This window comes from Mauremys reevesii, linkage group 10, assembly GCF_016161935.1.
Source record: "Mauremys reevesii isolate NIE-2019 linkage group 10, ASM1616193v1, whole genome shotgun sequence".
NCBI classification, from domain to species: domain Eukaryota; kingdom Metazoa; phylum Chordata; order Testudines; family Geoemydidae; genus Mauremys; species Mauremys reevesii.
Genome location: NC_052632.1, coordinates 36,578,049 through 36,592,205, shown reverse-complemented (window position 1 = coordinate 36,592,205; position 14,157 = coordinate 36,578,049). Strand labels below are relative to the sequence as shown.

Genomic DNA, 14,157 nt, shown 5'->3' with positions numbered 1-14,157 from the left:
ACGATCACTTGCCCCTCTCCAGAGGTGGAGTTGGTAATCGGAGCCCTGCATCTCCTGCACCCTCTCTGCTGGATCCCCTGCACCCTGGGGCTCAGTACCCTGCCCTGCGTGGAGCGCCCCAGAGCACTTGAGGTCAGGATCCAGCGGAGAGACTTCCAGAGAACAGTGCAGTTGATGCAAGTTAAAGGGGGGGACAAACCTCTCTGCCACCCCCACCCCCCGTTTTGCCAGGCATCTTGCTTTGGAGCTAGTTTGTGGGGAATATCCAGCCATCTTGCCATGCCAATGGCTGCTCTGCACATGGACAACTGCCCACAAAGCTGCTACACCAGGTCTCAAACGGGAGCAGCTTCTTCTTCCCGCGCGCGCCCAGGCACCCGCACGCCACCACTCCACCCACACCCCCTCGCCCGCAGTCCCGCGCTCCACTCCTCGCCGCCGTCGTCGTCTCGGCGTATCGCGTCCACCGCTCCGCCGTCGGTCCCGCTCCAACACCCCGGCTCCGCCCGTCACGTCGGCCGCACAGGTCCCGGCAGCGTGCAGGCGCGCCCAGGCGCGCGCCGCCCGCACGCGCGCCGCGCCGCGCATCGTCATCCTGCGCCCGAGCTCGCGCACCGCTGCTCACGCCCGACGCCGCCCGCGCGCGAAAGCTGAGGTCCGGCCGGGGTGGCCGGGCCGCGGCGGTCGAGCTTCCCGCGCCGCCGGGGCTCGGCAGCCGGGCACGGCCGCCGCCCCGGCACCGGCCCGGGCCGGCCGCTGCGCCGCCCGCGCCCACACTCCCTGCCTCCGCGGCCCCGGAGATCACCCTGCCCTCGCCTCCTTCGCCGCGCGGCAGCCAGCGGGGGTCCCGTCGCGCGTCCCGGCGGACCACAGGAATGCCACATGGGGGGGGGGGGGTCCTGGGTCAGAACATGAATAGGCCCGCCCCCTCCCGCCCGGGCTCGCTCGGTGCGGGGCACCGGTAGGTAAGCAGGCCACTCCCCACCCCTCCCCACCCCCCCCCATCCTCAGCCCGATCACGGGTATGAACGCAGTCGCGTGAGACACGTGCAGGCACACCCAGGAGAGGAGGAGGGGGTCTCCTCCTCCTCTCCCATCCTCCGGGTGGGGGCGGCGGCGCAGTGGGAGCCCCGCCGAGATCGACCTCAAGACTCACTCACCACTTCTTAGAAGGTAGCTAAGGCCATCAAACTCTACTGAAGAGAAGTCGGGAGGTCGAGGACCCCATCACGGACGTGGGGGGGACGGACGCCGTCAGGGTAGCGCCGCCCCTTCATCCGACAGACAAAAAACAATGCCGCCTATCTCTTCCCCTCCTCGTATTCACCCGGCCCCCGACTCCTAGTTGTCCAATCTGTCAATGAACCAAATGCCTGCCCAGCATTCAGCGGCCCGCCGCCCCCGCCGGAGACCTCGGAAAGTTCTCGGCTGAAGGAAAGCTGGCTTCCCGGCTTTCAAGCGGACTCGGGGCCAGGACTGACTCGGGGGCCAGGGGCCCAAGGAGCGCCTCATGAGACGATTGCATGCCACCTCTCTACCTCTTCCCGCCGAGGTCCAGTACAGTCCAGGCTACCAGGACCTTCCTTTTGGGTCTATTTTCATAATTTTTCAGAAAAGACTGATACATTCATTCAAAGAAGAGAAAGAGAGTAGATTAGGATGACATTATTAGGGATGCATACGCCCACCCAAAGGCGCCCTTTCCTCCAGCAGCAATACAACAGACCTCCAATACACAAGACCGCCGGCCAACGGCCGCGCCGCCCCGCCCCAGACCATCGGGCGGGCGGACGGGCGAACCCGGGCCAGGATCGCCCCAGCCCCTCAGGCCCAAAGGGCCAGCCTTTTTGACGGACGCTGAGCCTCGCCACCTCTCCGATCAGGATCCACCCTTCTTTTTTCCTTTCTTACTCTTTTCCCTACTTCCGTGGTCAACTGAACTTCAGACAGCTGGGTCAGCTGGGGGGTCCAGTACGGGCACGCTATGCCTACATTTCATTTCGCCTCCCCCCCCCACCCTCCCCTGTCCTCCCTCAGGGACCCCCTCACGAAGCAAGTCCTCTTGCAGGAGGTCCAGTCTCTGCTGACCAACACACACCCAGGGTCTCCCCAGCTCTCAGAGTCCTCCATCTCGAGAGAGCTGAGAGAGCTCCCGCTAGCTTGTCTCCTCGGCTTGGCTCACCTGCAGCTGTGCTGTGTAGCGCTACACGGACACAACACCACAGCATTTTTTGTCAAACAGGCAGGCGGGGCGCGCGGTCCTCCTCTTGCAACGCAAGGTTGCTCCTCTGGGATTTCTGTGTAGCCCATTGAACACAGGTCCTCTCTTCGCCTCCTCTCTCGCCTCCCTTCGCCCTTGGCCCTTTCTCCCAGATCCAGCTCATTCCATCTTCCATTCCAGGGGCTCCCTCTTTAACCTCTGCTTCCCACGCAAATGCCACACCGCAACTTCCTCCCAAGGCTTCCCTTCAGATCCTCATCCTCGGGATCCTCATGGACGGTCTTCTTCTCGCCTCTTCTCTTGCTTCTTCCGCCCACCGCGCGAGTGTTGCTCAGGATCCGGAAGACAGAGCCCGCATCATACTACTCCGCCCGCCTGGACAGCACAGGCATACCCTGCTGCTCGCTCGAGTGAGTTCTCGCGGGAACCCATTCCCTCCCGCTGCTGCGGACCTCATACACCAGGGACCTGGGGGCAGGCTTCACAACCTGCAAATCGCTGCATCTCACAGCTTGGTCCTGAGTGTGCAGCTCGAAGCAGAAAACCAAAAAAACCTTCCACTTACTGCTTAAGGTGAAAGCGCTGCTCTCTCTGCGTGCGACCAGGAGATACCCTCGCCCCCCCCCCCATCAGACAGACCTCCTCGGTACCCCAACCTCAAAGGTCAAGGTCTCTGCCATCTCGTCTCTCAAGTGCACCAGCGCGCGCTGTCAGCATTTCGACCAGCTATAGGAGGTCGCCGATCTTCTCCAACCCGATGGTGTCGCGGATCTTAACCTGCTCCGCCCAGCCTTCATGCCCCCCTTCGAGCCCTCTGCCTCCTCTTGCCCTCTCTCTCCTCTATAAGACGGGCACCCTCGCCCGCCCACGCCCGCCAGACGGTCTCAGAGCTCCGCGCTCGGGACGGCGCGGCCCCCATATCTTTCACAGGGACAAGGACAAAAGCCGCGCACACACGGCCTTCCCTCCCAGGTGGGTTTTTCTTCTTCCATCTCAACAGAGATTCCTCCCGCGCTTTCTCCCAAAGCCGCATGCCTCACGCTCGAAGGAAGAAGGGCCGAAAGCACAGCTCTCTTCTCACAGGGTCTTTCTGGGTGACGTGACGCATCATCACAAGCGAGTGAGCTTGCTCGCCCTCCCCAAGCCGACTCACTGCCCACTCCACGAGGGCACATGCTCATCGGCTGCTTTCCTGGCTCATGTCCCCCTTCTCCTCCCACTGCTCCCCTGACACCCCTGAAGGGCAAGGTCTGTGCTGCCTGTCCATCCACTGCTCCCCGCACTGGTGCAGGGGGGCATGCAGGGGGCAACGGCTGGAGAGGGGAGAAGGTTGGGGGAGAGGGGGCAGGAGAAAGAAGTTTTTGCAAAAACCTGCCTTAACCCCTCTTATTCCCTCTCCCAGCCCAGACAGCTAAAGGACTAGCAGGCTCCCAGTGACCGCCACTGGTGCCCCAAAACATGCAGCACCTGCACTGCTCTTCCCCAACAGGTTGGTGGGGGGGGGCAGTAAATCTCAGGCATCCATGACTCAGGGAGGGTTGGGTTAAAAATAGGCTAGAAGCCGCTGGAGGTTTTTCCAACCATCGGACAGCGACTTCCCGACTCTGAATGGGAGATGGTATCTCGTACACGCAGCTCAGAATGTCACATTAGTGTTAAACGAGGGGAAAAACCAGAGTGGAAAAGGGAGCGAGCGAGATGGGGCTGCGCTGCAGTTTATTCCTTTTGGTTTATGCTCTGATACTTTATGGTTAATTACACCCTGACATGCACAAAGGGGAAAAAAGGATTTTAAAAAGCTTTTAAAAAAATTACCTTCCATGAAATATTCAGGACATGCTGCTCCTTTTTTAAAAAAGTGGTGTAATTACTCCTGCAAGGCTTTTTCCAATTCTCCGGATTTCATTGCATTTGGAAAGAGGCAGCAGAAACATTTGTCCTTGTTAACACAGAGAGGTGCTGAGGGGGCGGGGGGGAGGTTGTACCAATTAGGAGAGAAGTTACCATATTAAAATAATGTAAATGGGGGGCGGGGAGTTGGTGCCAACACACTCCACGGTGTCTGGGAATCTGGATTGTGGTGTGGTTGGAGGGAGAGAGTGTTTAGCTGCGCAAAGGATATCTTACCATCTGAGTGCACTAGGATCTGCACTATCAGTGGCCTGGTGTTGGGGATCCTATCCCACGAGTGCACTAGGGTCTTCACTGGCAGTACCCTGGTGATGATCCCATTCCACGAGTGCACTAGGATCTGCGCTGGCAGTGCCCTGGTGATGGGAATCCCATCCCACAAGTGCACTAGGATCTGCACTGGCATTGTTCAGCTGTGTAGCATAGTGTGTATGATGAGGATGCACAGAGGGCAGATGTGCAGGACACAGAGCTTACATTACTGAGAGCCAAGGGCTGTTTTACTATGAGGAAACACTTGACATTTAATTAGAGACCAACTGCCGGCAGATCCCCTGTGTTCCTTGGTGCGCTGTTAATAGCTTTTGGGCCACGGCTGTGATGGTGTGCTCCGTGCATTCCCACCCCCTCAAACAGAATGGCAGCTCCTGAAATGGCAGGCCATGCCTCCAGATGTCACCTCAGTCAGTGCTGTGTATTTCTAGAGCACTTTTCAGCTGAGGCTCTCAAAGCACTTGGCAGAAGTGGGTAGGTGTCATTATCCAGTGTGATAGGTGGGGGGAAGCTGAGGCAGAGGAGGCTCGTCTGAAAGAGTAACAAGGAAGTGTTAGCATGATTGTCTGCCATGGGTAGGAGTGTGGGGTTTGATTGCAGCGGTGCTGTCACCATGCTGGAGAGCAGTCCCGTCATAACACCAATACCCCAAAGTGTGGGAAGGAGCCATGCTAAGTTAGCGTAGATGGGCCCGGAAAGCTGGTGGTCCCATCTCCTCTGAAACATGCTGCTAGAAATGGTACCGGGGGTTCCCATTCATTGCTCACTCTACAGGTACAAGGCTGGGTTTTCAAGCTGCCAACACTGCAGACTCACTCCAGGTTTGGAGTTGTCTGCTTCAAGTATCAGCACCCCTGCCACCAAAGGTGGGTGAGAGGGGTAGGTAGGAGACCACTGAGGTGAGCCACTGTGTACACCCCAGGGGAAATGGTCTGCTGTTGGACTATTCCCTTGGTGCTATGGGAGCCAGAATTAGAAATCAGTTCACTCTTTCTTAGCTGTATTGGTGCCACAGGGCGAATAGGAGAAGAAACAACTACTTTTGTCACTAAATTCAGCAACTGTGACTCAGTGTACATGGAGGGAGCAGAATGCTGAATGAGAATGTTGTCTTTACAGTCACTTTACTAACCCCAGCCATGCTTTAAGGGACCGTCCCAAAGTCACACAGCGAGTCACTGGAATAGACCCCCAGTCCCCTGACTTGCAGCCTCTGGGACTAGTCACAGCATTGCCTCTGTGACGAAGGCAGTGGGAGTTAAACACTCAAATCAGGGAGCCTTTTCAGTACCATAGCACGTCCCATGATTCAGCCTGCCCCCCTCCGTGTGCTGGAGTGGGGGAAAGGAGGTGGCTGGCATTTTATGAATTAATCAAAGACAATGGTGTTTGGTAGAGCAGTTGATTTAAAGAGCCCTTTGCAAGCATGTGTGTAATATGATTTCTTATCCCAGCCTAGCTCTGCATGTGCCTGCCAATAGGAACTGTTCCAGCTCACAGCCACATCCTGGGGAGACAGGCAGAGTGTTCTTTTCATCTACAAATAAAACAAACAGGAACAAAGAAGACAATAATATTGACTTTCATCATTGATATTCCCATTTATCTCAGTAATAATTAGTAATTCTATCGCCGTGAAGGCATAGCTCATAATCTCATTGTTTCATGGGAGCTTTTTACTGTCATCGCAGACAATAATGACACAGAGCTTTGTGTGGGGGAGGGAAAAGAAGGATGGGGGCAAACAAAGGGGGAGAGGGAGACTAGAGCGAGGGAGGGGAGCATGGAAAGGAGACAGAGATGGGAGATGAGATACAGGAGACTTGACTGCAAAATCCAAGCCAGGGGGAGAGACACGTGCACTCGGCAGAGGAACAATGGCTGAGGGAAAGGGAAATAGACTCGAGAGGGGGCGAAGAAGCCAGCAAGGCAGGGAAGGGAGAGCCAAGGAGAGCAAAGAGGTGCTGGCTTGGTAAGACGCTGTGCTGGGGGAATGTGGAGAGGCTGGAGCAGTCTGTGGAGACTTCTCTTGCTCTCTGCTTCCCCTAAACAGCTAAATATGAGCTGACAGCTGCTTGTTAAGAGAAGCCTAAGACAGAGGGGCTCATCAACAGCCAGCCGGATTGCTTTGCCGAGTGCTGTGTGCTGACAGTGCCCGGGAACGGGTGGGGAGAGGAAGGCCCCTGGCCATTGCTCCTTCCTTAGAATCATAGAATTCCTTGGGCTGGTGTCTGCAGTAAACACATGGGTTTCAAAGAGACTTGGGGAAAGGGACCGCAGCCGCTTCATCCTGTTAGCGCTGGCTGCGGCTGTCACCTCCCGTGGCCAGCAGGAGCCTTTGAAGTGAGAACCCCCAAATCTCGATGCACAGTGCAGGCCGGCTTTAGGGAGTGTAGAACACAACGCTATGGTGTGAGGGGCGATGCCACGGGCCAAGGGCAGCCCTGAGCTCCCAATGGTGGGTGGCACCATGCGGGGGGGAAAGGGGGAGGGGAGGATTTGACCAAGCGGGTGCTGTATTGCTGTGGGCTGTAGCTGAGATTGCAGTTCCTGTAGCTGGCGGAGACAAGGCTGTTATGGGAACCTGGGCACAGGAGGGCTGAAGGCCAGAAATCCAGGAGGCCTCAGCACCTGCAGTCAGAGCCAGGGTTTCCAAAGAGCTCTGCTCCCATTTGGACACCTCAGTGAAGGGATCTGGTTTCAAAGGGGCTCAGAACTCAGCAAGTTCCTTTGTTGTCCCTGGGGGGAGGGGAAGGGCTCCCCATTGTTCTCAGGGGGGTCAAAGAGGAAAAAGTCTCTGCTGCTCTCAGCAGGAGCTGCTGGGTACTGAGTACTTTCGGAAGTCAGGCCCTGAGTGTCCAAGCGTTTCATGGTGTTCCTACCTGGCTGTTCATGTCATGGCTCCATGTTAGTGCCCTGGCGTTGCATTTAGCATCAGGGTGCTGTGAGCTGTTAGTGTCAGGGGGTTGCCTCTCCCAAGTCCAGGTGCTGTAGGGTGGCCACTAGAGCTGCGATTTCAGCTCATTCTATCCCTTGAGTTTTGCTTCTGAGATTTAATTTTGAACCACCCCCAAACCTCAGCCCAAAGCACCAAGTTGGGTGATTTTGGAGTTTGTAATGAAACCTCCAAGCAGGCAAATCTGGAAGCTCTGCCCAGCTGTAATGACAGAGAGGGGTCCCAGCCCCAAAATTCAGAGCCGGATGCAAATTTTCCATAAGTTCAAGGGTGCTTGGTTTCACGGTTTTGGGTTGTTCCAGTGTAGAGATAAGAGTTTGCGCCAACTTTCTCCAGCTGTCAAAGGTTGTTTTGATTCCATCCCAACATTACGGCATTTAACATGTACCAGATAAGAGACTGTACAGGCATTAACAATACCCTCCCAGGCCTTGTCTGAGATGAGTACAATGATTATTATGACCCCCATTTTAAAGAGGGGGAACAGAGATACAGAGAGGTTAAGTGATTTTCCCAGGGCCACATAGGGCATCAGTGTCAGAACCAGGAATAGACTTCATCTCCACCTTCCAGTCCTGCACTTACTTCCTGTGATGGGATGTTTGCCCCACACCAGCCTTGAAGGGATTAAAGTGGCACAGCTAGGACCAATTAACCTCAGAGACTGCACCTGGTGGAGAGTGGGCTTGATTGAAAGTGACTAGTAGCTGATAATGCCCAGCTGGGGGAGATGCTGGCTAAGGGATAAAACCAGGAAGTTTGCAGCAGAGAGGGGCTGCAGTAGGGAAGTCAGCTGTTGCTCTTGGGCGCTGATGGAAGGGTTCACCCAGAAGCATGGAGAAAAAGCCTGTGGGAATGGAGTAGGAAGCAGCCCAGGGAATGAGTGGTGAGGTTAGAGATTGTGTAGATGTGGGCTGCTGATTGTAGGATCCCTGGGCTGGAACCTGCGGTAACAGGTGTGTCGGGTTCTCCTACGAGTCCCTGGGAAGTGGCACAGGATTGTAGAACACACCAAAAGGACAGCTAGTCTGGAGGGACTTTGGTACCCCAGGAAGGGCGAAGTATATGGTGACCAAGCTGGAGGGCTGAGTCGCGAAGAGAGGGAGCACCCCAAGTTGCAGAGAGAGACAGGCCACTGCGTGAGTGAATGGTGGAAGCGGGTGCTAGATCGGACAAGAGCTGCTTCCCCAAATACAGCTATGAGGGATGCCCCAGCAATGAGCAGAGAACCCTGTGACGCTTGCTCCCTATTCCAGCCTGCCTCTCCAGCTAGCCCGTCTACTGATTTTGAGAGTTGTATCATATACTGCAAGCAAAATTTTCATGGCTGTGAAAGCATCAGCAGATCTCTGCAGGGACCTGTATCAGCATGTGCTTGTGAAGCCATGTGATTGCCTGCCATGGTGGAGCAAGAGTCTTGCAACAATGTGATGCAAATGACAGTGTTATGATGTCACTACTAGTTTGGCTCGGAGAAGAAATGTACATAGGTGATGGCAGCCCAGGGGTGAGCCCAACCATTGTCAGGTTTGTGTGGAGAGCCGGGAGTTTCAGAGGAGATGGTGTGAGATGACTCTGAGGGAATAGCCGATATATAGGAGTCAGGGTTTCCGACAGCTTCCACTCCATTTCTAACCAGCTCATGGTGAAAAAAGTCTGCTGTGCTTTCCCCTTCCTCGTTCTCTGGCCTCTTTATAAAAAATCCTTTCTGTGATCCCTAAAATAAACTCACTTTGCACTTGGAGTGAAGAGTACAATGCACCTGGGCTGCAGGAGCAAGGGAGCCAGTTCTGCTCCCCCTGCCATATGGCCATAGAGAGGAGAAAGGTAATCCATAGGGAACAGGGAATGGGGGGAGGGCTTGGAAGAAGTTGGCTCTCCTGATAGTTGCTCTATTTGCTCCTGACGGCTCCGTGCATCATCCCAAATTGGTCTGGGGGCCTGTTTCCTGCATCTATTTTTGTGTCACTCCATTAAATTCAGATCCTTACCTCAGTTTTGAAAGATGGTTTCCAGTACACAAAGTCCCAAGCATTATCAATTCCACAGGAACCGCTGTCACGGCAGCCGCAGGGACCAGCGAGCAGCGAATGCAAATGCAGGGCAGTGTTTTTATTAGGATTTAAATGAGTTTAGGACTGTTTAGAATTACAATGCGATTTGAGTCAGGAGGGGCTTATAAAACTGGTACAAGTTCATATATTATACAACAAATGTGCTAAACCCCATGACTCCAGCCCGAGTGCGTTTCTGTAGCAAGCCGGGGAAACAAACTTGCCTCTGTCAGAATTCCACCAGATCTTCTGCACTCGGGGATTTGGTTCTTCTCTGGTGGGGCCAAGGAAGTGGCTGCTCTGGGTGAGGGCAGTGCTAAGTGGCCCAGCCGTTCTGCCTGCTGAAGGCAGTGATGGTTCCAAGCATGGAGCACATATAGAATGGGGCCTCCATTTTGTGCACACACACACACAAATAATAAGCACCATGCAATTCAGCGGGAGCAATGGTCTGTGCTTCACAGAGCCCTAGAAGGAGAATAGCAAGGGGCACTGCAGGCTGAGATGAAGGCGCAATGGCCATGCTGCAGCGGAGTTGGCAGATTGCACAATACCTGCTTCTATTATGCTTGGCCCAAGCCAAGCAATTCTTCCTTCACTTATATGAGCACTAAAAGCTTGCTCCAAAGCCCTCGGAAGTCAGTGGAAAGTAGGGTTGCCAATTTGGGTTGGATGTATTCCTGGAGGTTTCATCACATGACATAGTCTTTAATTAAAAATTCATCTTTAATTCCTGGAGGCTCCAGGACAATCCTGGAGGCTTGGCAAGCCAAAGGCTCCCAGTGACTCCAGTGGGCTTTGCATCAGGCCCTCTCTGTCTTTCTTGTGCGCATGCGTGCACATACACACACGTTTTAGAAGGGAAGGGGAAGGTTTTAGATATGCAAAAAGTCGATGCCATGGTGGGGGTGGGCTTTGCTGCACCCTCAGGGTCCTTCCTGTGAGCTGCTACATTGTCTCGTTTGAAGACAGGAACCTGGGGTGCATTGGGGCCCCAGGGAGACTGATTGCTGCAGCTCAGCAGTGGGAAGTCTCCAGGAGGTGAGAGGTAGGCTGAAGAAAGGCCCCTCAACAGGCTGTAGTTAGAGGAGAGCCGGGGGGCGGGGGTGTCACGAGTTGCACCGAGGAGCTGGGATTCTCTCACCTTCAGTATGGATGAGTGTCAACTGTTGCCATTTGGGTTTGAAACGTGCTCTCCTGTTGGCAATGCCCAACGCTTCACTTCCAGCCTATCGAGTGAGCGCTTTCCAACACCACAGCCTGATGCCTCCATGCACAAATCACGTCACCGGCCACTGAAATGCAGCCACCTCTGGAGTGGAACATGTCAGCAGCTGCTGTTTCACTGTCAACAGTCCCATATACAACAGTGCAGAAGGCTACTGCATCCCACGGAAAGTGCGGGGGAAATTTGCATAGGCAGACTGGTGCAACTCAAACCCAAACCAGGAGGGCACTGGGACGCTGGGTCTGACACCCTTGCAAAATACCTTTGCATCTTGAAAAAAGATGGGAATCTTTAACACCCATCTTGATTTTACTCCTTGCCCAAAACTAGGTAGCCCTAATTCTCTTCTCATAGTATTACACTGATCTCCACTGGAGTCACTCCTGATTTACACTGCTGAGAAAAGAATCAGATTTCCAGCACCATTGGTTTGGAAGGAAAGGCACCATCTACTGAAACTCCCACACCACTCTGGTAGCTGCTAAGTTTTCTTTGATGGCTTCTCATCCAAGTACTCACTAGGCCCAACTCCGCTTAGCTAAGGAGCAGGGGCGGCTCCAGGCCCCAGCACGCCAAGCACGTGCTTGGGGTGGCATGCCACGGGGGGCGCTCTGCCGGTCGCCGGGAGGGCGGCAGGCAGCTCTGGTGGACCTCCCGCAGACGTGCCTGCGGAGGGTCCGCTGGTCCCGCGGTCCGGTGGACCTCCCGCAGACATGCCTGCGGAGGGTCCGCTGGTCCCACAGCTTCGGTGGAGCATCCGCAGGCACGCCTGTGGGAGGTCCACCGGAGCCGCGGGACCCGCGGTCGGCAGAGCGCCCCCCGCGGCGTGCCGCCGTGCTTGGGGCGGCGAAATGGCTAGAGCCGCCCCTGCTAAGGAGGTCAGATGAGAGCACAGCCCAAGGGAATAAGGTTGTCATCTCATTGGTGCTGTTTAATAAATACCTTTGTATAATAAACAGGGCTTATATGTATGGAGGTAGGGGACAAAGAGAGAGCAAATACTACAGACATAACTGGGCTGAACACATTGCCAAAGAGTTCATGATGCCTAGATACACTCGTGATGGGGGAATTAAAAATGCCTGGACCCATTCAATTAGTGAGTACGAGAAGGAAAGGGAAGTTTGAGTCACTAGCTCATTGTGGTGTTTTTTCATGGTCTCTGTCATGGCACTACTGTGTTAGGCTTTTGATCTCTGAATGATATAGCTGAATATGTGAATGAGAACAATGTGGTTGTATTGAAATCCTAGAGAAAACCCCCTTTGTGCCCCCCTGCATGTTTGTTTGTGTAAGAGTCTGCTTCAAGTTGGAAGAGACAGAAGAGAGAAGCCTGGGAGGGTGGGAGTGAGATGGCTTTGAAGCTTACAACGGCATTTCAGGACTGTTATGAACATCTTGTCTGTGGTGAGATAGCGACATCAGAGGTAACTCAGCCAATCATCTGATACATGGTACCTTAGTTCTTGTGCTTGCTGGGATCCCATTGGTTAACTTTCTGGGTTTGGCCTGCATTTTATAACAAAAAAAAAGTGTGATTTCCCTGTGACCTTGCAGGCATGAGATAACGTCCTCTGCCTATGCTGGGCCTAGGATATATGCTTTGCCTCTGTAGCTGGGTTGCTGCTCCTGCCTGTTACATTGAGTTGAGTTTAAGAGTTAAGCCCGCCCTTTCTCATGCATTGGGAACTTTTCCAAAGACCCAGACTGACCCAGCCGCAGAGACCTGGAAGGTTTGCAGCGAAAGGCAAAGTCACCTGAAATGGGAGGTTTTCCCATGTCATTAGGAGCTCATTAAGAAGGCATGTTTCACATGCTATGTGCTTCCATATGAGGCCCCTTTCCCAGTGAAAGAGGAGGCCCATGCCCAGCCAGAGGTGAAGGTGGGAATTCATCTTCTGGCATGTTTCTGATACAAAACAGCCATTTGATTTAATTTCACAGATGAGATGGTATTTGAGGGATACACAGTTGCCCAGATGTTTGTGTGAAATGTCATGGGAAGATTGTCACCAGATTGGAACAGTTCTGTGCTTAGAACAAACCTACCTCTCATCACTGGAAAGATCCCCTGGAAGCTTAAGGAAGGTTGGTCTTGTAGATAAGGCATTATACTTGGAGTCCGAGTTCATTTCCCAGTTCTGCCTCAAACTTCCTGTGTGACCTTGGGTGAGTCACTTAATCTCTGACTCAGTTCCTGACTGTAAAATAGGGATAATGGCACTCCCCTGCCTCCAGGGGTGCTCATTAATGTTTAAGGTGCTCTGATACTGGGATAATGCGGGCCATATAAATAATGAAAGTAGATACACTGGAGGAGAGTGCTGATGAGAAATTCCCTGCCCAGCTCTATGAGATAAACAGTCTTCCAACTATGCCAGAGTGAGAGGCTTAGCTCAGTCCTTGATGTTACATGCCATGTTCTATATGCTGCAATCCTCAGGCACAATGGGGTTTTTCGCCTTCCTCTGCAGCATGGGGCACGGGTCACTTGCTGGAGGATTCTCTGCAGCTTGAGGTCTTCAAACCACAATTTGAGGACTTCAGTAATTCAGACATAGGTTAGGGGTTTGTTATAGAAGTGGATGGGTGAGATTCTGTGGCCTGCATTGTGCAGGAGGTCAGACTAGATGATCATAATGGTCCCTTCTGACCTTAAAGTCTATGAGTGTATGTTAATGGTGAATGTCCTGGCTTTCGGTGCCGTCCCAGGGTTGGACACACTGGCTAAGCATTTAGAGGGGTTGGAAGCACAACTCCCATTCACTGTGCATCCAAATGCCAGCCTGATGAACTCCCCTCTTTAAACAACAACTGCAGTAATAGCTCTCACCTTTGCCATGTAGAACCCGTGTAGAAGACTCCGGGGACAGGCAGAACAGCGGGGCAGAGAGGAGATTTACATCACATACTCAAGTCACCTGGATCAAAGGGACCTCAACAGGCAACATCCAGCAAACAGCTTTTAAAGCCGAACCCTGGAGCAGGGAAATGTGCACAAGGGAATAATTTTCTTTCCAGATCAGCCCTTTCATAACCAACTGTGTCAATTTGACACTCAGGAAACTTTATTTAACACGTTTGTTTTCATTTAACAATTTGGCGGATTGCTGCATTTTCTAAATACCTTTTTATGCACCCAAACTCTGTCCTTGTCTGCACCTTTTTCTTTTAACACGCTTTCATTAGGGTTATTTATTTCCTCTTCTGTCTCTCTGGGAGGATTTGGGGAGCAGGGTGGAGCCCCAGTGAACATACAGCTGTGAGCGTGTGTGCATGTTTGTGGAAATGTATGGGTGCATGTGGGCACAGGTATGTGGGGTTGTATACATGTCCATACCTGTGTATGTATGTGCAGTACCTGAGTGTGATACATGTGCCTATTAACATGGGTGTATGACTATGCGTGTACATTCGCACGTGTTCCTGCATATGGGTCTTTGAACACACATGTGTGTAGTGTAAGTGTTGGATGTCTTGCTGCTTTGGTGACGTTAGCCTCATCCATGAAGCG

General features: G+C 53.5%; 1 protein-coding gene across 8 annotated transcripts in view; it reads left to right on the top strand.

The window, feature by feature from the left end:
- The window catches only part of LINGO1 (leucine rich repeat and Ig domain containing 1), a 487,413-nt gene that overhangs the window by 327,195 nt on the left and 146,061 nt on the right, over window positions 1-14,157 (top strand). Inside the window, exons 7-8 of one of the 8 annotated variants that reach the window (XR_005585645.1) lie at window positions 12,588-12,731; window positions 13,490-13,787. The exons of 6 other annotated variants lie outside the window; for them this stretch is intronic. The gene's annotated coding sequence lies outside the window, so the exon portion shown is untranslated. Of the gene's footprint in view, window positions 1-12,587; window positions 12,732-13,489; window positions 13,788-14,157 lie in introns of those variants that run through there. One more of the 8 variants, XR_005585646.1, reaches the window with a different exon arrangement.